Here is a 25,409-nt window from a genome sequence, read left to right on the forward strand (position 1 = left end):
ACATTTGCTCAGAAAATGCTGAGCTTATTCGGCTCCACATATTTGTGTGAGCAGACATTCTCTGTCATGAACTTAAAGAAGAACCGATTGAGGTCAAAACTAAATGACTCTCACTTGCGTGACATTTTACGCATCTCAACTACTGCCCTCAAACCAGACCTGGCCTCTTTACTGAAATCCAGATCTCAGTATCACCCTTCTCATTAGTGTCAGTAAGTTATCTGTTTCTTGATCAATCTGAAATTGAGTATTTTGAACGGTAACATCTGTCCCTATCAACAGTGAAAAGCCAAAAGAACATTTATGCACTTGGATTTATGGCACTTATTTTTATTAAACTCTTGAGTAAGATTTGGTTATAACTGTTGATGTTATGAACCTGTAGATGTGACACAAAGTATTACTTTCTGATATTGTAAATGACGAGCAAAATTCACTTGTTTCAAGATTTAATAATAACAGACAACTTTGCATTACTTATAACTCCTGTTTTAAATGTTCATGAGGCAATGATATTTTTAAACTCATGTAAATTTAAAGGCCTACTGAAATGAATTTTTTTAATTTAAACGGGGATAGCAGATCTATTCTATGTGTCATACTTGATCATTTCGCGATATTGCCATATTTTTGCTGAAAGGATTTAGTATAGAACAACGACGATAAAGATTGCAACTTTTGGTATCTGATTAAAAAAAAGGCTTTCCCCTACCGGAAGTAGCGTGACGTAGTCAGTTGAACATATACGCAAAGTTCCCTATTGTTTACAATGATGGCCGCATGAAGTGAGAGAGATTCGGACCGAGAAAGCGACAATTTCCCCATTAATTTGAGCGAGGATGAAAGATTTGTGGATGAGTAAAGTGCAAGTGAAGGACTAGTGGGGAGTTGAAGCTATTCAGATAGGGAAGATGCTGTGAGAGCCGGGGGTGACCTGATATTCAGCTGGGAATGACTACAACAGTAAATAAACACAAGACATATATATACTCTATTAGCCACAACACAACCAGGCTTATATGTAATATGCCACAAATTAATCCTGCATAAAAACACCTGCGTGTTTGTTATGCTAGCTCCTAGCTCCTATGCTAGCTCCTAGCTCCATAGAACACGCCAATACAATTCAAACACCTGATCAACACACACAATCACTCAGCCCAAAAGACCGTTCACCTAACCCAAGGTTCATAAAGCTTATATATTTTTAAAAAGTTACGTACGTGACGCGCACGTACGGTACGGTACGTGTTATGCTAGCTCCTAGCTCCTATGCTAGCTCCTAGCTCCATAGAACACGCCAATACAATTCAAACACCTGATCAACACACACAATCACTCAGCCCAAAAGACCGTTCACCTAACCCAAGGTTCATAAAGCTTATATATTTTTAAAAAGTTACGTACATACGCAAAAAAAAGTTGCGCACATACGGTCAAGCGATCAAATGTTTAGAAGCCAAAGCTGCATACTCACAGTAGCACGTCTGTGTCTTTGTCATCCAAATCAAAGTAATCCTGGTAAGAGTCTGTGTTGTCTCAGTTCTCTACAGGCGTCTGTGTATCGAAGTCAAAAGTCCTCCTGGTTAGAGTCTCTGTTATCCGAGTTCTTCCATCTTGACTGCATCTTTCGGGAATGTAAACAAAGAAGCGCCGGCTGTGTACTGTTGTTGCTGACTACGTTCGAAAAATACGTCCATTTCGCACCGACAACTTTCTTCTTTGCTTGCTCAGCTTCCTTCTCCATAATGCAATGAACATGATTGCAACAGATTCACGAACACAGATGTCCAGAATACTGTGGAATTATGAAATGAAAACAGAGCTTTTTCGTATTGGCTTCAATGTGGAAGGCATACCCGTGTTCGCCGGGCTACGTCACGCGCATATGTCATCCTCAGAGGCGTTTCGAACCGGAAGTTTAGCGGCAAATTTAAAATGTCACTTTATAAGTTAACCCGGCCGTATTGGCATGTGTTATAATGTTAAGATTTCATCATTGATATATAAACTATCAGACTGCGTGGTCGGTAGTAGTGGGTTTCAGTAGGCCTTTAAGGTATTTCATACAGTTTGTTAAATGTGATCTGACTCTCCAAATATGAATGAAAGGCAGAATTTGTGTTTTTAGAGTTGTTCACATCTGCCTGAGTGGCTTATATTTTGTCATATTGTCATTTGAAAAATAAAGATAATTGTGACAATGAAAATTGTTTTATAACAGTGTGTATTTACATGAAACTTTTGTAGTTAAAAAATGTCCGAACAAACTATTGGCCCCCGGGCATCTTCACTTTATCAAATCTGGCCCTCTTTGCAAAAAGTTTGGACACCCCTGTTCTACAGGCATGGATTTTTCAGTATGGATCTCTCTTGACAAAGGTGCCAGTCTCTGCATTTGGTATTAAGCAACTGCTTTGAAATTGATTCACCTCCTCACAAGAGGCTGTGGCGGACTATTTTCTTCACCCACCTGTTGCAAGAGCATGCTTTGGATGCGATAAAAATGTCAAAGGATTGGACTGCGGCTGCCGTTCAAGGATCAAAACGCGGTTTGTTTTGGCCAATTAGCATACGATGAGTTGACGTCAAGATGATGCAGTCACGTACAAGCAGATTGTATGTGGCTGTCGTGTCGAGCAGGCTGCAACGATCGCTCCGTTTGGGAGCTTTTTTCATTCACTTCTGCTGTTTGTACTGAGACAATACAGATTCATCTTCAACAACAAGATCATTTATGTTTATAAACTTAATGTCAGCTCATACATTTTACTAAATACTATCCAGTATGGCTATTACGCCATACTGGCCCCTGTAGTTCAGTTCAAAACTTGGGAGACAAACATTTTTGCAGAAAATTCCTAAAAACATCTGAGTGCTCCTGTTGTACAGAAGAACTTGGGACACTGTGAACACATTGGAAGATCCTTGCATTGACATTATAACCTTGCTAGCAAACATAGAACACTGGGGTCCAAACTTGTGGTTAACACAACTGAGGAGTTCCTCAAGGCAACCCTTTAAGTCCTCTCCTTTTGGCAGTTACACATTTTTTCAATAATATGATTTATGTAACTAAGGTGTTGCCGTAGCTTGTTTACATCAGATGCAGTCAGTAGTTCAACCTCTTTAATTATACTAGTGGTGTTCCTCAAGGTTCCATTTGAGGTTCTCTCTTTTAATCATTTGGGCTATTCAACCGGTGGCCTGCAAGTTCAGTTCAAAACACCTATGAGAGACTCACATTTTTGCAGAACATTCTTAAAAACACTAGCGTGCTGTCATAGAGATGATCTTTGACTAGATTTTTTGCAGAATGTCCTTAAAAACAGCAAAGCCGTCCTGTAACTCTGACAAAATAAATAGACCAAAGTCAAATGTCTACTGTAGAGGACGCTGGTTCTGCAGATATTACCAAATAACACTAATAGTGACGAGAAGTCTGGCCACCCCGTCATTTTAACTTTATTTGTGCATTTATTTTTCTATGCAAAAGGTTATTCCCAGAGTCCTTGCTTCAACTCTACAACCTAGTGTGCAACCATACTTAAGAGTGTTTTAAGATAAGAGCTGTCTGTCTGCTAATTGTTATACTTTAAGCTGCAAGCAAAAATTTGAGTTTCAAGCATCCCTGCCATAAGTTGGCCTAGCAAATGTTACAGTGAACCCTCTAAGATCTGACCAAAACATCTGGTCTTACTCCCTAGCATTAACTTATAGCTAGAGTTCAACATAACGTATTGTTTTTTCAACCATTGGAACAAAGAAAGTGAGTGAAGGACAGTGCAGAGGAGAAGTGGATGATCTTCACTGAATTAAAGAAAGAAATAATCCAAAATATGGCAAAGTATCTCTGCTAGTCTGCACCATACTAAAGCAGAATGTATCTAATGACCATTTAGCTTTTTACATCTACCCTGTGCGTAAACTGAAAAAAAATTGCTAATCCATAGTAAATAATGCAAATTGGTCCTTTTGTCACCTAAACCACAATGCAGGTTTTTAAGCTTTACAATTATCTCATAGTCTTAAACCACATCAGGTTGATTTCAGTGTGTTAGATCAGTGATTCTCAGCCTGTGATACGTGTACCACTAGTCAGAGTCGTGTATAAAGAGAATATGGCCAACTTAGTTTCAGGCCATCTCTTCAATGATTGGTCAAAAGGCACTCACGTGACTACAGGGCGCCATGACTGCTACCAACTTTGAGCTGATGCTATGTGTCTGCGGTGCTTCCTTGTTAGTTTTTTCGAAGTGTGAAAATGCCCTGTTGTGCAGCATGGGGCTGCTCCACCTGTGAGAATTGTGGAAAGATTTGACATCGCTTTCCCAACACCCTGGAAAGAAGACAAGTATGGGAAGTGAAGGTTTGCCATCAACACCGGAGACTAGAGCCACCAACTACAATGTCTTGTGCCAGGTAAACACACGACACAACGTTGGCATTTTGTTCAGGAGAGAACACACAGAAGTGGTTGCTGGTGGGGCAAGGCGTCCTGCCTTTCTGCCCGCGTGGGGTGTGGTCTCTCGCTGGCCTGGGAGATGGCTGTCCCGTGTTTCTCCCGTGCCTTGTCCTCTGCTGGGTGCGCCTGTGTACGGCCTACTGCTGGCCCTTCCGGGCGGCACGGTGGGCCAACCTCTGGTGGTCTGCGTAGGGCCGGTGGTCCCTTGTTCCCTGGGCGCCACACCTGCTGTTTTGGGTTGGGCTCCCTGGGTGGCTGAGACCGTACTCTGGCTCCCACACACACTGGGAGTCAAATATATTGTACATACAAATACACATATATACTTACATACACACAATTATTCATATATACGCGCACACAGAGGTACCTATGCTCCCACATACATACACAAATACGGTACATACCTACACACTCACAGTACATACATCCACACGCATGTTCACTGTACAAACATACATATACACATACTGTACATGTACAAGTACATATACATACATACAGTCATGCATATAATCACATTTCATCAAACATATTAATGTTGTTGCCCTAGGGAAAACTGGGTAACACACGACACACTGACAAAGCTTAACCTTCATACTATAACAATCTACAAGGTTTGCTTCTTTCTTCCTCTCCATTTATCTGCTTTCTTTTGTATTTGAAGTTATCATTACATATATGTATTGTTGCATTGGAACAATTGTATTGTTGATAATAGAGGTAATTATTGTTATTATTTATTATCAATCGTGCTATTGCTATTGGTATTTGTATTGCTCCATTTGTAGTGTAATAATGCTCATTGTCATTTCTGTAATTATTTACTTCACTAACTGCTTCTCTGCTTTCACTTTTGCTATCATCTTTGTACATTTGCTGATGCTTTTCTGTTGTTGTTGTTGTTGTCTCTCTGTCTTATCCCCCTCTTGTCCCCACAATTTCCCCCTCTGTCTTCCTTTTTTTATCTTTCTGTCCCCTCCTGCTCCGGCCCGACTGCACCAAATAATAATATGAATCCATTTAGTATAAATGGGCATCTACATCAACAATATGATTTGCCTGAGTAGCTGGACAGGACAAAATAAAACAGATGCATCAACGTGAATGGCCTGCAGACCCTCCAATTAGTTTTTCTGCAACTCTCTGTGGAAAAAGGTTTGAACACCCTTTGCAAAATATGCATATTGATAACTTGTACAGCTTTATGACTCATGCCACCAAATGTCTCGTGGTTTGCCGCTACATTGAGCATGGCCACTCACTTTATGATCACTAGTGGGGTTGAGGTGATATGCATTATTCACCAGGCGTGTGCGCAGCCTGTTGTGTTGATAAGACTGCAACTCCAGAATGTAATCAACACAGCATCATATTATTTTAATCCACTCAGTGTCAGGTGCTTAAAACTGTTGCACCTGGCCAAAACATTAGGTACGTCTGCATGGCAAAGCGTGTGGTGTGAAACTTCATTGCACAATACTAGAACAAAAAACATTTTAATCATGCAAGAAATATGAATGAACACCAAGAGTGTGTAGATACTAACTTGACTAACTTGATTAAAAGTATGTTGGAGTTGGGGTGTTGGTGGAGGGAACAGTGATAAAGTCATCTAAAATAATTTGTGTTAAAAAGGGGGCAGATAAATATAAGAATAGTATTCTTCCATCTGCTCCTTTCTGATCATGGAAATGTATAAGCAACAAAAAAACAATGAAAGTGTCAACTGTATATGGCTTGTATATATGCATTTTCATGAAAGGAATAAAAAGAAATGATGATGATGATGATGACTGTTCTGCAAGTGCACCCTTCTGCACCTATGTGTGCCCGGAGAGGGAACATGTAATAAAAATGTGACATCATCATCATCATCATCATCATCATCACCCGCAGCTCAGTGAACGGTCTCCCAGTAGAAGTGCAGCAGGACGCATGCAGGGAAGACGCGCCGAGGATCCAGCTCTGCATGCCCGAATAAATGCGTTGGCGAGCGGGGAAAGCATGCAAGCTGCAAGGTGATTGATTAGGAGCTACATTGCCTTGCGTGGCAGTCATCGTCACCTCGGGACGGAAGGTGAACAACGACGCATTCCTGCATTTCTTCCTTTTACCTGCGCAGTAAGTGCAAATATTTTTTGTTTTATTTAAATGACACTTTGACTGCGTATCACACCTTTAAAAAGCCACGTGCTCAATTGCATGCATTTACTTCATAAAGGTCTGCAAAAATAGTTTTCTTCAAAGTTTTTGCATTTGGTGGTTGATTTATTTCCTCCTGCAAGTGTCACATTTTTTCACTTTTAATCATGACGATGCTGTGATTTAATGCATGCACTGTATGCGGCAGAAAAAATGTCACATACTGTACTTCCTAATGACTAATAAGCAACACCATTATCTCCATGACAACACTTAACCATGTCTGCACTCTTCTATTGCCACAACTTCATCCTGGTTCTTTTTGTTCCCCTCTGTTGGACTTTTCTCACTTCTGACTCACCTGATTTAAAGCCTTGAGCGCATTCCAAAGCGTGGTGGGAAAAAGAGTTTGCATATGGCGAATTCCAAGTTGATCCTGCTGCGGTGTTGAGGTTTATTTATCAGTTATTATGATTGCTGGCAAGCAGAGTTGGAAGAGATGCCCACAAGGCACCACCAGGACATATATGAAGCCAAATAATATTGCAGTTTCACACCTAAAGGGCGCCACAGCCTGGCGTGCCTGTCAAACGCCAATGGCAGGAGATCAGATCAGTGCTGTGACACACTCCACTGCACCCTGAGGTGGGACCCCTGTAGATGGTTGTCATGATGGGGACCTCTGTGCCTGCTCTAAGTGTGGGGCCCACCCCCAGCTCCTGTTACAATTGACTGCACAATTATACCCCATACTGTATATAGTTATAACAGAAAACTGGAAATAGGCTATTTTTCTATAAATGTGTACTGTACTGTATATTGGTGTGACCTTTTGACTTTTAGGATGTTATCCCTCCAAAGTTCATACTGTAGACCAAAGAGTCTAATATTATGTTTCAGGAGGGAGTGAGACGGCACAGACACCAGGGGGCAGTAAAGCTCTATGGTTTATTATATATTAAACAATATAATATATATATCAGGGGTCCCCAAACTACGGCCCAAGGGCCGGATCCGGCCCCCCAGCATCCAAAATCCGGCCCACGGGAAGTCCCAAGTTAATTTTTTTTTTTTTTTTTTTTTTTTTTTATATCTTTCCTTTCTAATCTATTTTCTACCGCTTGTTACTCTCGGTGTCTCCAAGCCGCTCAGGCAAATCATATTGTCTAAAAATGAATTTTCCCATCGATAACGTGAAAATGTTAAATGTCAAAACGGATTAAAAAGACAATGTATATATGTATTAGGACTGTGAACCTTTGGGTATCCCACGATTCGATTCAATATCAATTCTTGGGGTCACGATTCGATTCAAAATCGATTTTTTTTTTCAATTCAACACAATTCTCGATTCAAAAACGATTTTTCCCCGATTCAAAACGATTCTCTATTCATTCAATACATAGGATTTCAGCAGGATCTACCCCAGTCTGCTAACATGCAAGCAGAGTAGTAGATTTTTGTAAAAAGCTTTTATAATTTTAAAGGACAATGTTTTATCAACTGATTGCAATAATGTACATTTGTTTTAACTATTAAATGAACCAAATATATGACTTATTTTATCTTTGGGAAAATATTGGACACAGTGTGTTTTCAAGCTTATGAGATGCGATGCAAGTGTAAGCCACTGTGAGACTATTGTTCTTTTTTTTTATTTTTTATAAATGTCTAATGATAATGTCAATGAGGGATTTTTAATCACTAATCACACAACTAATATTGACACTGTTGTTGATAATATTCATTTTTGTTTCACTACTTTTGGTTTGTTCTGTGTCGTGTTTGTGTCTCCTCTCAATTGCTCTGTTTATTGCAGTTCTGAGTGTTGCTGGGTCGGGTTTGGTTTTGGAATTGGATTACATTGATATGGTATTGCTGTGTATTGTTTTGTTGGATTGATTCATTTGAAAAAAAAAAAAAAACATTAAAAAAAATATATATATATATATTTTTTAAATCGATTATTTAAAAATGAGAATCGATTCTGAATCGCACAACGTGAGAATCACAATTCGAATTCGAATCGATTTTTTCCCACACACCTAATATGTATATATATATATATATATATATATATATATATATATATATATATATATATATATATATATATATATATATATATATATATATATATATAATATATATATATATATATATATCAGTGATGTGCGGTGAGGTTCATGGCTAGTGAGGCACTGACTTCATCACAGTCAGATTTACAAACATATGAACCCTAAAGAGTATCTTATTCACCATTTGATTGGCAGCAGTTAACGGGTTATGTTTAAAAGCTCATACCAGCATTCTTCCCTGCTTGGCACTCAGCATCAAGGGTTGGAATTGGGGGTTAAATCACCAAAAATTATTCCCGCTGCTGCCCACTGCTCCCCCACGTCCCAGGGGGTGAACAAGAGGATGGGTCAAATGCAGAGGACACATTTCACCACTCCTAGTGTGTGTGTGACAATCATTGGTACTTTAACTTAACTTTAACTTTACACATACAAACTGTAGCACACAAAAAAGCACATTTAATTAAAAAAACATTTTTTATTATGGTCTTACCTTTACTTATAAATGAAGTCCATGCGCCGCTGTTGTGCTAGATTGATGCACCCCCGCCGTAGAATGATTGGGTTTAGAACCAGGAAGTGACTGAAGGCTGTGGCTGTGTTTAGAACCAGGAAGTGACTAAAACACAGGGATGTGTGACTAAAGCCCACACTTAAAGTTTCCACGTGCAAGATTGAATCTATTTAAAAAAGTTATTTAATAAGAAGCCAAAAAGTGCAAAAACACTCATGTTCGTGTTGGAGGAGTTGTGAATGAATGAAATATGAAATCTGTGCTGCAGTTTGCAGGTGTACCTAATGTTGTGGCCCTGCATTCATTCACAACTCCTCCAACACGAACATTATTGTTTTTGCACTTTTTGGCTTCTTATTAAGTAACTTTTTTAAATAGATTTAATCTTGCACGTGGAAACTTTAATTGTGGGCTTCAGTTGATATAACGCTCCCGTCAGGGGGTGCATTCTACGGCGGGGGTGCATTCTCTACCACCAGGAGGCGGGATTACTGCGAGCCTCAGCCAGTGCGTCGTCGCAGCAGTTTTATGATCGCTCAGCACAAGAAATACGTTACACACATACTAGTTGTTGACAAAATACACTGTACATTATATACCTCAGCTAACTAAACTATGGAAATGTATAATATAATTCATATAGCAATACAGTCTCACTGCACAGCAGGCCAGCAGTTAGCCGAGTCCGCAATCCATGTTGAGGCACAACGGGGTGACGTGCCTCAACTGGCTGCTGATCACCGCACCATCTCTTCTCAGTATTTGAACGGCAAATGTGAAAATTCAGCGATTTTGAATAAAAATTATCTAAAACTGGTGAAGTTAAATGGAAAATAACTTTATAGTATAATCACTGGATACATATAACAATTTAATTATTTTTTTTTCTTTTTACATTTTTTTTCTTTCCATGATGGCACGTGAGGCCCCGCCTCACCTGCCTCTAGTGACTGCACGTCACTGATATATATATATATATATATATACAGCCCGGCCCCGGCCAAATTTTTTTAACCCAATGCGGCCCACGAGTCAAAAAGTTTGGGGACCCCTGATATATATGATAATGAAACAATACTATACTAAACTGGTGTGTGACAAAACCCAAGGGGTGTATGGTGTGAGACTATGTGTATGAATAATTACACATAGTCCAAAGGGGCTAGGCAGAAGAGGGTCCGTAACACAAGCGGGAGGTCCGTGGGGCTGGAGAGAGACGACAAGAGGTCTGTGTCAAAAGCGGGGGTCGAAGATCGAGGGAGGCAGTCGAGATCCAGGGGGAGTCCAGGGAAGCGAGACACACAGCTCGAATCCAAGGCGACGGAAAGAAAATACTGCGGGCACAAGGGAGAGGACAGGGGACAAATCAAACACGGGGAAGAAAACACGGAGAGCAAGGAGCTAGGTTGCATAGAGGTAACGATCGCTTATGGGACATCAACAGAAGATTACGTCATCGGACAGGATAGCAGGTTGAGCAGGCTTTTGAAGGCAGGGCCTCTCATTAGCGCTAGGTGCGTAGATTGCCAGTGAATGATTGCAGCTGCCGGCTGCCGCAGGGCAGACGCACGCCCGGCGCGACCCTGGAAGTGCACGGCCTGTGGGCGCGGCCCGAGGTGCGCTCCCGGAGGCGCAACCAGCAGAGCGCAAAGACGAGGGCGCATTGGTATGCGCTCTGGCCGTAACATCTAAAGTAGGAATATTCAACAACATTTTTTGGGGGGCCACATTTCCAGAAAGCTAAGGCCCGGTGTTCCGGACTTCTTCCTTCACTATTTGTCATGATACTTTGCCTGGGTCATGTTTTGTATGGTTTGATATTTCTTTAGTTGGTGATTAGTTTTGTTTCAGCACCCTTGTTTGTTTTCTTTGTTGCCATGGGTGCTGATTTTTGTCACCTGCCTCTGATTAGTTGTCGGGACGTTCAGCTGCTCCCGGTCACTAATCAGAAAGCTATTTATTCCTTTATTCGCAACACGTGACAGTTACGTTTGTACTACTTGATTTTTGCTCTTTTTGTTGGCTAGTCTTTTGCTAAGCCTTTGCCGTAGCTTCCTGTGCCATCGGCACGTGTTCTATTTTCGTAATTCTTGTCTGATTATTGGAATAAATCATCTTTCTTACCTGCCTGCTGCTTCCTGACGTTCATCTGCATCTTGGGGAAATGACCACCGCAAAACTATGCAACCCAGACGTGACACTATTAGTCTTATTTTCTATATTCCAAAGAACCACCGTCCTCTACAGTAGACATTTGATTTTGGTCTATTTGGTCCGAGTTACAAAAGCACTGTTTTTAAGGACCTTCTGCAAAAATGTGTCCGGCACAAGTTTTTTTTTAACTGAAATACCAGTGAATAGCCCAAACGATAAATTATAAAAAATTATAAAAAAGGGAGGACCTAAAACAAAACCTTGGGGAACACCATTAATATAACCAACGACGTTTAACAAATGACTACTGACTGCATCTGACATAAACAAATTACAGCAACACCTTAGTCATATAAATCAAATTGTGAAAAAAATGTGTAACTGCCAAAAAAGAAGAGGACTTAAGGGGGTGCCTTGAGGAACACCTTAGTTATGTTTTTACAATTTGGACCTCAGTTTTCTAGCCAGGTTAAAATGCAGATGCAGAATGCACCCATGTGATAATGACCCAATTTCCTCTATACCAGTGGTTCTCAAACTTTTTTCAGCAAGTACGACCTCAAATAAACTTGGCTCTCAAAGTACCACCATAATGTCCAACATTAAAATACAGTAGCGTAGTAGGCCCAAATATTAATTTAAAACAAGGCAGAGGTTGTATTTAAGTATATTTAATATTTTTGGCCACTGTAACATTACACACAGTTTGAACCTAACACTGTGTTTGAAAATGGAAAAATAAAACACTGTACTTTTTTCTTTTTCTTTCAAACATTTGTTTATTGGATTTTAAACCTATACAGTCCAGAACTACAATCAAACACATGTCAAATTGTTTTCTCCTTAAACAAGTAGCCCACAAAAAATATATGTAAAAATTTTTTTTTATTAAAAACAAGAATCAGTCAAATGGGCACAGGCAAATATTAACATGAAGCCACACTCAACTACTACATTCAGCCCCAACATGTTGCAGCAATACACAAAAGCAGACCTTTGTGCATTCACGCACAGCATAAAACGTTTGGTGGACAAAATGAGACAAAGAAGGAGTTGCGTAAAACACGTCTTTCTGTGGGAGCATCAGAGAAAGTTGTACATGTAAACAAACTACGGTGAGTTCAAAGATCGCTGAAATTAGTAGGACAAAACGGTGCTTTCCAAATACTCTCATCAGCGAAGCGTGTATAACATAAACAGTGAGATTTCTAACAATCAGGACGGTTTGTGTCATGTTTGTTCTCCTACAGAAAATATATAAAAATATATATCTATTTTTTTTTCTTCATCTTTTTCCATTTTCTTGTTATATTCTTATTTTTATTGTTATATTTTTTATTCTTATTTTTGCTATTTATTTTTATTCTTAATGTTATATTTTCTATTTTATTTCCATTTATACCCCCATTATTTACTTTTTATTTTTTAAATTCGATCTCAATTCTGTACACTGCTGCTGGAATTTTTTATTTTCCTGACGGAACTCTCCTGAAGGAATCAATAAAGTACTATCTATCTATCTATCTATCTATCTATCTATCTATCTATCTATCTATCTATCTATCTATCTATCTATCTATCTATCTATCTATCTATCTATCTATTTTCACACATGGGAGCCACTGGGGCGTCGCCAGAGAGCCACAAGCGGCTCTAGAGCCGCGGGTTGCTGACCACCGGCTTAGAGGATTCGGTCAGATCTTTTCGCCAATTACAAAAAGACAAAAGTATTACAAATGTCAGTCCAATAACCGTACAGGGATGGGCAAAGCCAAAGCATATGCATTAAGTTAGCTGGGAACTGTTGACACCGAACCCATAATACCAATATTCCCTCATACATCTTAGCCAGCCGTATCTTGGTATAATAAGTATGGTGTATTAGCTGGCATTGTATAAGGCTGTGTCGAGCACAAATAGAAGATGTATTATATTGATTGATTGATTGATTGATATATTTTTATTTCAAATATGCATAAAAACAAGAGCAAGCCTGATCCAATACAGTGCTATAGCCTAACCTATATTCAGCATCGATCCAACACATTGCAGTGAACAGATAAAGGGAGGCAGAAAGATTTCTTTCAATCCGGACCTCTTTCTTGCACTTTGTTCACCTGACCCCCCCACTGCCTACGCCCATGTGACAGCTGTGCCAATCACGAGGCTCTGTCAGGTCCCCCGTGCTTGGCTGAGAGCCTATTGCAGCCAGTTTATGTTTCAGGGTTTGGATCGGAAAAAACACAAGCAGAATGAAAGCTAAGCCGAACCTCCATCTCAGGAACTGAGAGCCACTTTTAACAGTGAATATATATGAATATTAGGGTTGCACATCTCTCTCTGATAAACGATTCGATATGCATCTAGATACACAGGTTACGATTCGATTCAAAAACGATATCCTTTTATTACAGACCGATTCGATTGGATTCGATTCCGAACGATACGGTTCGATTTGACGGTTAATATTCAAGACTCCGAATCCCCAAGCATTGTGGCTTTATGGCACTGGCAAAAAAAAAACAGAACAACAAAATCACATGTCAATGTATTTATTTTTAGACATGGACCAAAAAAAGTCTGGCTGAATTGTAGGATGGGAACTCCAGAGGTAAAAGTAGCACAGAATAGTAACAACAAAGTGCAATATTTCAGCCTGAGCATAGTTTTGAACACTAGAGGTAGGTAACAAAGATTCAATATTTCAACCTGAGCATATAGTGTTTTGAACACTAGAGGTAGGTAACAATGAACACTAGAGGTAGGTAACAAAGGTGCAACATTACAATGTAAACAAGTTACACACCTATAACACATCTCAAAATGTGGCAACAATGAGCACAGTGACAAGTCAGCCCTTGTGATTTAGGGCTATATAAATAAACATTGATTGATTGATTGAAGTGCTTTGTGTAAAAGAATAGAGAAAATAAATACATATGTAAAAACAAAATTCAAACTACTGTGTGTGAGGTACCGTTTCCCAGGTCAAAAAGCAGTAGTTCACTTACGCTATGCCTGTGCATTTTCATCATCACTGTCCTCTGTTTTTTTGGAGGGCAGATTTTTTTTAAGGAAAATCAACTGATCCACATGCTCATGTTTGAGCAGACTACGTTTTGTGGAAACAATGTCTCCCGCAGTACTGAACACACGTTCAGATGCCACACTGGTGGCCGGGATGCAGAGGTATCTTTTAGCGAGAGATGACAGCAGTGGCAAGTCCTGCTGCTCTTTCCACCACTGTAGTGGGTTTTTTTGCAGGGGCAACGGATCCCGCTCTCTGGACCTCTTGACTTCTTCACTGGCCTTGTCTCTTACAGATGTAGCTGCCATCCTCACTTGAAAGTATTTTCCCAACAGCTGGTCCAACGCTGACATTTTCTTCTTTTTGACAGGAGGGTCATCATCTGAAATAGAAAACAATTACTGTATATTACAGGCTTTGTTTGCCATGCCTCAGTGGTGCTTTTTTTGTACCTGACTTTACCATTTCATCTATTGTCACCTGATGTTCAGAATTAATCACATTTTTGTGCACATTTGTAAAAGTTGTATTATCATCATCATCATCATTTTTAAACTGTTTTTATTTACATGCCGATTCTCTCATAATATTGAATGTGTTGTTGTTGTTGTTGTATGCTAATATTTTATAGCTGCAGCATAAGTTTAACTCTTTCTTGATTACAAGTTATAAAATACACAAACCATCTGGCTCTTCTTGGTTCTGGGGTGCATCAATGCTGATGTCCAGATCTCCAAGGGCAGGTTCAGTCTGACATGGATTTGTTTGCAGTGGACCTCTCTGGACTGGATCCCCTGTTGCCTAGAAATAAAATATAAAAGACAAACACAAAACAACAAACAGACAGTAACAGCAGTCAGAATAAATCTAATGACAGTAGACTTGAGAATGCATTGTAATATGTAATTTGTGTTGAGTAAATTATTTTGTGTTGGGGGATTTACCTTGTTATGCTGGGATGTAGCTTCTGCTGTTATGCTTGTGAACGTCCGCTCAGCATCATGGTCCGTCAGGAAGGGCAGAGATTTGAACCGGGGGTCCAGAGCTGCTACAGTGTAGAAGAGATCATCCAGGCCGGTGTAGCGCTTCTCCAAGTCATTTCTGAATGCTTGTTTCATATCTTTGATCACCACCGAGTCTTCATCTGATGCTTCAAAGTTCTTTTTAAGCTTTGCTCTGACAGGGGAAATCCTTGAGAGTGTGGGCCGCTTGTCTTCACACATGGTGGTGGTCACAAGTTTGACCGGTGCCATCAGCTTGACAATGTCTTCAATATCGCAATAGTCTTTGTCCTTAAGAGTGTTAATCTCTTCTCCTCTTCTGAGATCCCTGGACACAAGTGCAGCAGAAATGGCAGGCTGTTGTTCCAGTACACGTTCAAGCATATTCTGGGTACTGTTCCACCGGGTGGACATGTCTTGGATGAGTTTGTGGATAGGCAAGGCCAGTAATTGACGCTGTGATTTCCTTCGCGCGTGCTGAATTGTGACCAAGTTGCCCGAATAAGTTAGGAATGGTGCTCCCTGGCTGTGTGCTACTGCTCGTTGGCACAGGGTTTTAACTCACCGTACTCTTGGCCGTGTTTCCTCTTTGCATGCTGGTCGAGATTTGTACTGCTGCCAGTGTACGTCAACGATGCTCGACACAATTTACAAATAGCACGGCTTCTGTCGAGCTTCCCTTCCTTCTTATAAAACCCAAAAACTTTCCACACTTTGGATTTCTGTCTCCCCGATGCGTTGAAAATCTTTCTCGGTCCATTATCACCTTCGGTCAGACTGACGCTTTCGTTCTCCTCCACATTCATTTTCCGTGTTGTCTCTTGTTTATCACTCGTGCTAATACCAGCTAGGCGGCTACCGCGTTTGGCGAGTAGCTTCAGCTCTCGCGTTGTTTTAGAGACGCTGACGCATATTGCAATCTAGCCAACCCATGCAAAGTCTCGCGATAACCGATCCATGACTCTATAACCGATTCAGCTAGGAATTCATGGATTATTCGCATTGATTGAGGAGTCTGCTATCGATGCAATCTAATCGCTCACTTGTTGAATCGAATACTCGGTCGCATCGGTTTATCGTTCACAACCCTAATGAATATGCACTTTTAATCGCCCCAAAATAATATTGTAACATTTTCTAAGGATTTGATGTTTATATTTTGACTAATACATTGATGGATAACTGATCTGATATTCAGGTATTTTTGATAGCAAAAAATGCTTGGAATATCTTTTTACATGATCAAATAATAGTAACGGGGAAGTGCTGTCGAAGTCAGTTTGAAGTTGGACCCAAGATGCAGTGAAGAGGCGTGATAGCAGTCAAAACAAGTCTTTAATGTCTGTCGCTACACAAATACTTTAGGCAGTACTCTACAGACGTCAATTGCGGAAATCTTTTATTTATAGTTCTGTATCGCTCTGGAATAACCTGCCTCGAATTCTCACCGGCATTGAAAGTAAACAGGTTTTTAAAAGGAAACTAATATTTTATCTGAGTCTGTAAATTAATTTGCTTGTTGGTGATTTTTGTTTGTTTTTTTAGTGTGTAGTTATATATATATATGGTAATTAATATTTTGAGACTGTAAATTGTTTGCTGGTTTGCTTGTTGATGATTTTTATTTGTTTCTGTATTGTGCAGTTATAATTATATGCTTTTACTAATAATTGTTTTGAGTTTTTTCGACCACATGGAGACTTGGGGATCCTTAATAAAAATCAAATTAAAAAAAAAGAAAAACACCAAGATAACCTGGACGAAGCCAAGAGGCTAAATAATAAAGCTTCCATCTACTACAGGAGATACTTGCAAGGTTATCAAGGGGGTGGCGGAAAAATGTCAGAACGGACTCTTAACACAGGAAACGATGCAACATTTTCCTGCCACCCGCCTCCGCCTTACATAAGGGGTGATGGGAAGCAGGTGTGGGTTGTTACTCCGCCCATCTCCAGTAACTAAGACAACAGAGAGAACAAATTAGCGTCATAAAATAAGGATACCAGGAGTGAGTGGCATGCAAAGCAAGACAAGTGCACTATTTTGGGAATGTTGCCAATCATTAACAATCCTTATAAGACAAGAAGACATGGTTTTTTTGTGTTTTTTATGCATTCTAAATCATAAAATACAGCGAGGTGGCTAACAATGCAGCTAATGAGAGTACTCTATTGCGCCCATAAAGCCCTCTAAGAAAACATCCAAACATGGCTAACATTACTCCATTTACATCTTGTGACCTGAATATTAACCAAGTATTAACAATATTGTTATAAGAAAGCGTTAACACTAACAAACTATTTTTTGAAGCGCCATAATCTCATAGAGGTGACATCCTGAGCCGGTAAACTGCTCCATCGCCTCTGAGCTGGTAAAAGTTCATTCTAGATCAGTGGTTCTTAACCTGGGTTCGGTGAGTCGGCCTCAGGGGTTCTGCGGAGCCTCCACCGCGGAGGTCAAGACACACCCGACTCATCGTGTAAATAAAAACTTCTCCCTATCGACGAATTATGGATACCCCCAGTCTTTGCGAGCAATCCTTTTCGAGGGTGCTGGACATAAAAATGAAGAAAAGGAACAGACCTTGCAGTGAAAATGACATGAGAGTGGAACTTGCCAAGGTGAAGCCACGCATATCTAAACTGGACTCTCAAAGGCAACAGCAGAAGTCACACTGATTTGTTGTGAGTTCATGCTCTGTTTTGGTTTTGTTCTTTGAACAAGGTGATGTTCATGCACGGTTAATTTTCTGCACCAGTAAAAAAAAACATAGAAATTTATCTTGGATTTGAAAGATTTTTTATTTTTTTATTTTTCACTCAGGAATGGTTCGGTCAATGCGCATATGAAACTGGTGGGGTTCGGTACCTCCAACAGGGTTAAGAACCACTGTTCTACATTAGAAATCATGCCTGTCACTTTTATAGTCGAAGGTTATTATTGCTATAACCCGAGAAGTTGGTTAAACTTTGACATCCAACTTAGACCTGGAGATGACGAGAAAGACGGTTTGTGGCACCTTTTTTTTCTTTTTAAACTTGTGTAAGGATTATGATTAATTCTTCATCTAAACAGGAAGATATAAACATCCCATTAGTCGGCATCCCAGTGAGAGCAGACATTGTACAGCAAGTGATTGTATTATTATGTTCGTAGTTTGTATTTCTTGTTCAGCACTTAGCAATACTGCTACAAGATGCTTAGTGTTTCACTAAATCTGGATCTGTTTAGCACACCAGTGACGTACAGTCATGGAAAGAAAAAAAATGTAAAAAGAAAAAAAATTAATTAAATTGCTATATGTATCCAGTGATTATACTATAAAGTTATTTTCCATTTAACTTCACCAGTTTTAGATTATTTTTATTCAAAATCGCTGAATTTTCACATTTGCCGTTCAAATACTGAGAAGAGCCAGTTGAGGCACGTCACCCCATTGTGCCTCAACATGGATTGCGGACTCGGCTAACTACTGGCCTGCTGTGCAGTGAGACCGTATTGCTATATGAACTATATTATACATTTCCATAGTTTAGTTAGCTGAGGTACAGTATATAATGTACAGTGTATTTTGTCAACAACTGTATGTGTGTAACGTATTTCTTGTGCTGAGCGATCATAAAACTGCTGCGAAGACACACTGGCTGAGGTAATCCCGCCTCCTTGTGCCGGTACACCCCCGCCGTAGAAAACGGTGGGGAAGGGGGGGGGGGGGTGCATGTTATATCAACTAAAGCCCACACTTAAACTTTCCACGTGCAAGATTGAATCTATTGTAACCTATTTTTATGGGCTTTCCTCTTTGTGATGTTAATTCCTGTTACACGCTGTTATACAGTATATGCCTTGCGCTCTTATTTTGAAGGCGCTAAGAGCGGAAGTGATGACACATTGGAGTGGAGCAGAGGCTTTTGAAAGAAGGTAAATAAAGTGGTCCTCGTGTAAACTGGAGCCTCCGTGCTTATTATTTTGTAGTTTCATACAGTATATGCGACATTTATAAACCCTCGGTTACACTATTTAAAAAAGTTATTTAATAAGAAGCCAAAAAGTGCAAAAACAATAATGTTCATGTTGGAGGAGTTGTGAATGGCCGCAGGGCCACAACATTAGGTACACCTGCAGACTGCAGCACGGATTTCATATTTCATTCATTCACAACTCCTCCAACACGAACATTATTGTTTTTGCACTTTTTGGCTTCTTATTAAATAACTTTTTTAAATAGATTCAATCTTGCACGTGGAAAGTTTAAGTGTGGGCTTTAGTTGACACAACACTCCCGTCAGGGGGTGCATTCTACGACGGGAGTGCATTAATCCAGCACAACAGCGGGGCATGGACTTCATTTATAAGTAAAGGTAAGACCATAATAACGTTTTTTTTAAGTAAATTTGCTTTTTTGTGTGCTACAGTTTGTATGTGTAAAGTTAAAGTTAAGTTAAAGTATCAATGATTGTCACACACACACTAGGTGTGGTGAAATTTGTCCTCTGCATTTGACCGATCCCCTTGTTCACCCCCTGGGAGGTGAGGGGAGCAGTGGGCAGCAGCAGCGCCACGCCCGGGAATAATTTTTGGTGATTTAACCCCCAATTCCAACCCTTGATGCTGAGTGCCAAGCAGGGAAGAATGCTGGTATGAGCTTTTAAACATAATCCGTTAACTGCTGCCAATCAAATGGTGAATAAGATACTCTTTAGGGTTCATATGTTTGTAAATCTGACTGTGATGAAGTCAGTGACTCACCAGCCATGAACCTCACCGCACGTCACTGTAGCACACGGCTTCTAAAACTTGTAGCTCATCCTCCTTATATTCAGCTTCAAAACCAATGTTTGATCATCGTTTTGGATCATCATTTGTCCCAAAGTACTCTTTGTTGTCTCTCACAAAGTCTGCCATCAGTTTTAGGGTTGTTGTTGTAAAAGGTAGAAGCGTATGTTGTGATGTGTCTGTGAAATTATTACGCCGCCGCATGCTTAAAATGAGCAAAATATGTAAATATTACATGTTATTATAAATGTGCCTGTTATTACATGACATATATACTTAAGTCATGTATCTTAAACGTTGACGAGGCCTTTGGATGTTTTCAGAGCACTTTATAGGCGGAATAGAGCGCATCTTATTAACTCCATATGTATCTGACATTTGCTAATGTTTATTAACGAGTTAGAATGCATAAAAAAAGAAAAACATGTGTTTTTGTCTTCGACTAAATTTAAAAAAAAAAATTGCAGTTCCCCTTTGAAGGGACCTGTGAATATTTTAATCTACATTTCAAACACTTCCTCGTGGTCTTCATATTACTTATTAGATATGCTTTGATGTAGATTTTGTTCCACTGTCACTTTTATAACCCGTTTTTTTTTTTTTCAAGATTGCAAATGAAACCACGCCCAACCCTCTCCAAAAGAAGCATCATTTATATTTTGAAAATGTACACCGTTTTAATACATATCATGATGTCTTCAGACGCTATTTTTTTTTCCCAGACACGGTCAAAGATAAACTTCATAATATTACATATATTCACCCAGTCACCACATGGGTACCCCTGCAGACACACCGACCGATTCAGACTCAGCATAAAAAAAATATGCTTTTAAAAGCATTTATGTAACTGCATGCCACACGTCAGTGGTATTTTGCACATGCCACGATTAAACGAAAATAATACTTTATCGCACTGTACCTATTTTGTGTGCCCCCTCATGGTTTAGAACTTGTTTTAATGTCTAAGTAAATACGTCCACCTCGCTTTGACATGACGTTGTAGCCAGACTGCAAAACCTCGCCAGACAGACGCATCCGAAACTGCAAGGTGCAAGGTCGAGATATGACGCTTTGGCGTTGTTTAACAGTATCCAACATTGTAACAACATTTATAAGTCAGAAAAGAGACAATTCATCACACGTCCGCTTTAAAGTTGAGATGTGCAACTGCATGCAGTACACATTCAAAATCGAAAGAACAAATACATTTTGGAAAGAAAAGTTAAGGTACTTTATTGACGCACATTATTTCGAGGCTTTTGCGGGACACATTCAATTATTTGGCAGGTCATATTTGTCCCCCAGGCCTTGAGTTTAACACCTGTGGTATACAAGAGGTATGCAAGCAGTGTTGGGACTAACTTACTTTGTAACGCGTTACTGTAACGCCGTTAGTTTCGGCGGTAACTAGTAATCTAACGCGTTATTTTTTTATATTCAGTAACTCAGTTACCGTTACTACATGATGCGTTACTGCGTTATTTTACCTTATTTTTTATGTAGTATCGGCTAGAAACAGATGCGCTGCGGTGTCGTTCTTCTAAATCTTCCTCTGTCACAAGCCGGAGAGAAAAAAAGAGCCGTGTGTGTGTGTGTCTGGGTGTGGGTATGGGAAGGGGAGGCACACACGTGATCCGCGGTTTGATATATAAAACAAAACAAAAAGGTTGTTCGCATGCACGTTCAGTCCACACACAGCGTGGTCATGGCGAGCGGAGTAACGGAAGAGCTTGAACGCCCCGCGCCATTTAATCGGTGTGTTTATAGGTGCAGACTCCGTTGTGCAAGACGATCGGTTTTAAACACATGCTGAACGTGCTTGAGCCACGTTACGACATCCCGTCGCGCACCCACTTCAGCGATAAGATTGTGCCAGATCTTTATGAGCGGGAGAAGAAAAAAGTTGTGGATGATGAACTATCCCGAGCATCATCTGTTGCGCTCATGACAGACGGGTGCACGTCCAGGGGAACAATGTGACAATAAGCGCTCACTTCATCACAGCAGACTGGCAGATGAGAAGACACGCCCCCTCTACGAGAGTCACCTTGCGCAGGTACTGACACAAGCAGTGGAGGAATGGAAGATAAAGATATCCCAGTCACAAGTGATAATGCCAAAAAGCAAATAAATGCAGTGAATGAGGCAGGACTGGGACCACAGGTAGGTGCTTTGCACATGTAGTGAATTTGGCATCACATCTCAGTCAAAAGAATGGATCAGGAAGGAGGTTTCTTAGCACAACAGCTGCTCATGTACTTAAGACAAAGCAAGAAATGCTAAAGCTGCCTACTCATAAAGCTCATACATGATGTCCCAACGAAGTGGAACTCCACTTATGATATGTTGGAGCAGCAGGCAGCTATATACTCTGTATTGACCCACAAGACCCTGAAGAAAAATGTCAAAGACATCATCAACCTGTCTGATGATGATGTGAGAGTGGCAGAGGAGGTCCTCCAGGTGCTTAAACCCTTCAAAAGTGTTACATCTCCACTGAGCACTGAAACTTCACCATCTGTGTCAATGATCCCTGCCACTGAAAACAAGGATTCTACAATCCATGACTCCAAGTGTGGAAGACAGCAGCATCACTCCAGATGTCAGGCTTTATTTCACTATCTATGTTTCAAGGAAGATGATGTGCCTTCTTATGTTGCACTTTAACTTGTTTTTTTATTAATGGTCATTGGTCCAAGTTTAAAGAAAGGAGAAATGCCTTTTTATGTTGCACTGTTTTTCATTAATTATGTTAAAATTAAAATTAAAATGCATGTCAAGTTGATCAACAGATTGTATTATTCTCCAGTGCAATAACAGTACTGAAATGAAGGCTAAAAGGGCATTAATGGGAGCTTTAAAAAAAAAGAAGAAAAAAGAAGTAACAATATAGTTACTTTTCACAGTAACGCATTACTTTTTGATGTAAGTAACTGAGTTAGTAACTGAGTTACTTTTGAAATTAAGTAACTAGTAATTGTAACTAGTTACTGGTTTTCAGTAACTAACCCAACACTGTATGCAAGATATAAAGGAGGTTTCAGTTTCTCCATCAGTTTGGGGGTCTTTAGCCTGGAAAATGTTGAGGACCCCTGCTTTAAAGTAGTCAGTGTACATCTTGTAATGCAACATAGATTTACTAGGATGTCCCTGTGGTGTGAAACTCAAGCGTGTTACACTTATATTGTACTGTTGTTTACAGTAAACTCATTGTTTACGGTATTACAACATTGGTTCTGTTGCTTCAATCTTATGCACTACATTACACTTGTTAGTAAATGTGGTCACTGGTCAAATTGAGGTACTTTTTTTTTCCGTTTTCTCATCCACTCCAAATTGTTTTAAAGTTAAAAAAATTTAAATGGCAAATTTTATGAATAACAGCATATACATCCAGATATTGTCTGATTCCAAATAACGCACAAGCTATATTTTAAATCCTTTACTTTTTGTACAAAATGTGCTTATGTGTTACTGTACATCTATAATCTGCAACACCTTTTCTGAATCGCAATCAAGACAACAGAAACATTATGCACACTAACCCTTAATTATATCTGTGCGCAAGGCTGTGGATCGCATCACCATCGCATTTGTGTGTCTGGAAAAACTAAAATGCAAATAAAATGCACAACAAAAGATGTATTTTCATGTAAGAGATATAGAGGGCTTCTGATTTTTGGCTAAAGTATCCCACAATGCCTTGCCAGAAGCCATATTGAAAGGCAAGCATCATCATTCACGATAGCGCTACGAGTAATATTTTCAAACTACCCAATGGAAAATAATGCACCGGCTGTGACAAGATGGAGAAATACTGAGAGTCATTGGTTAAGAAGTCCCTTCCTCTTTACAGCAAGCCATAATTTGATGCAAGGATCTGTACAAGATCGACGAGTCTGAGCGCAGCAAAAAAACACGACATTTGTTATTAACTTAATTATTCATTTTACACCTTGAAAGACTTTCCAAACTACAAGAGCCTAGAAAGCTATGACCACTTTGTAGATGGGTTCGTGATGTTTGTGTTTATCTGTAAAAACCAAGCGGACATCGTGACGTCAAGGCTATAATCATGCACTCACAAAAATGATACAACCCTAGTTTGACACCCTGGGTCGGGGGTACCCACACTTTTTCAGCAGGCAAGCTATTTTTCAAATGATTATATGGTGGCGGGAATACGTCGAAGACCTCCTCAATCCCACCAACACATCTTCCTATGAGGAAGCAGTGCCTGGAGAATCTGTGGGGGGCTCTCCTATTTCTGGGACTGAGGTTGCCGAGGTAGTTAAAAAGCTCCTCGGTGGATGAGATCCGCCCGGAGTTCCTTAACGCTCTGGATGCTGTGGGGCTGTCTTGGTTGACAAGACTCTGCAACATCGCGTGGACATCGGGGGCGGTACCTCTGGATTGGCAGACCTGGGTGCTGGTTCCTCTCATTAAGAAGGGGAACCGGAGGGTGTGTTCAATCAATCAATATTTATTTATATAGCCCTAAATCACAAGTGTCTCAAATGGCTGCACAAGCCACAACAACATCCCCGGTTCAGAGCCCACATAAGGGCAAGGAAAAACTCACAACCCAGTGGGATGTCAATGTGAATGACTATGAGAAACCTTGGAGAGGACTGCAGATGTGGGTGACCCGCCCCCCCCCAAGGGGAGACCGGATGCTTTCGGTCTCCCCTAGAGGGGGGGGGGGGGTTACCCACATATGCGGTCCTCTCCAAGGTTTCTCATAGTCATTCACCGACGTCCCACTGGGGTGAGTTTTTCCTTGCCCGTATGTGGGCTCTGTACCGAGGATGTCGTTGTGGCTTGTACAGCCCTTTGAGACACTTGTGATTTAGGGCTATATAAATAAACACTGATTGATTGATGCAATGGACGTCGAGTGGGTCTAGCATAATATTGTGAAAGTCCAGTCCATAGTGGATCTAACATAATAGTGAGAGTCCAGTCCATAGTGGGGCCAGCAGGAGACCATCCTGAGCGGAGACGGGTCAGCAGCGCAGAGATGTCCCCAACCGATGCACAGGCGAGCGGTCCACCCCGGGTCGCCAATTTTGGACAGCCAGCACTCCATCCATGGCCACCGGACCTGTGTTCCAACTATCGTGGTATCACGCTCCTCATCCTTCCCGGTAAGGTCTATTCAGGTATACTGGAGAGGAGGCTACGCCGGATGGTTGAACCTTGGATTCAGGAGGAACGGTGTGGTTTTCGTCGTGGTCCTGGAACT

General features: G+C 40.4%; 2 protein-coding genes across 2 annotated transcripts in view; both read left to right on the plus strand.

Annotated features, from left to right (window-relative positions):
• The window catches only part of si:ch211-183d21.1 (uncharacterized), a 145,161-nt gene extending 131,976 nt beyond the window's left edge, over window positions 1-13,185 (plus strand). Inside the window, exon 12 of the transcript XR_009827019.1 lies at window positions 13,176-13,185. The gene's annotated coding sequence lies outside the window, so the exon portion shown is untranslated. The remainder of the gene's footprint in view (window positions 1-13,175) is intronic.
• The window catches only part of LOC133655606 (glucagon receptor-like), an 84,171-nt gene continuing 65,248 nt past the window's right edge, over window positions 6,487-25,409 (plus strand). Inside the window, exon 1 of the mRNA XM_062055910.1 lies at window positions 6,487-6,589. The gene's annotated coding sequence lies outside the window, so the exon portion shown is untranslated. The remainder of the gene's footprint in view (window positions 6,590-25,409) is intronic.

The sequence above is a fragment of the Entelurus aequoreus genome, linkage group LG08, assembly GCF_033978785.1.
Source record: "Entelurus aequoreus isolate RoL-2023_Sb linkage group LG08, RoL_Eaeq_v1.1, whole genome shotgun sequence".
In the NCBI taxonomy this organism is placed as follows: domain Eukaryota; kingdom Metazoa; phylum Chordata; class Actinopteri; order Syngnathiformes; family Syngnathidae; genus Entelurus; species Entelurus aequoreus.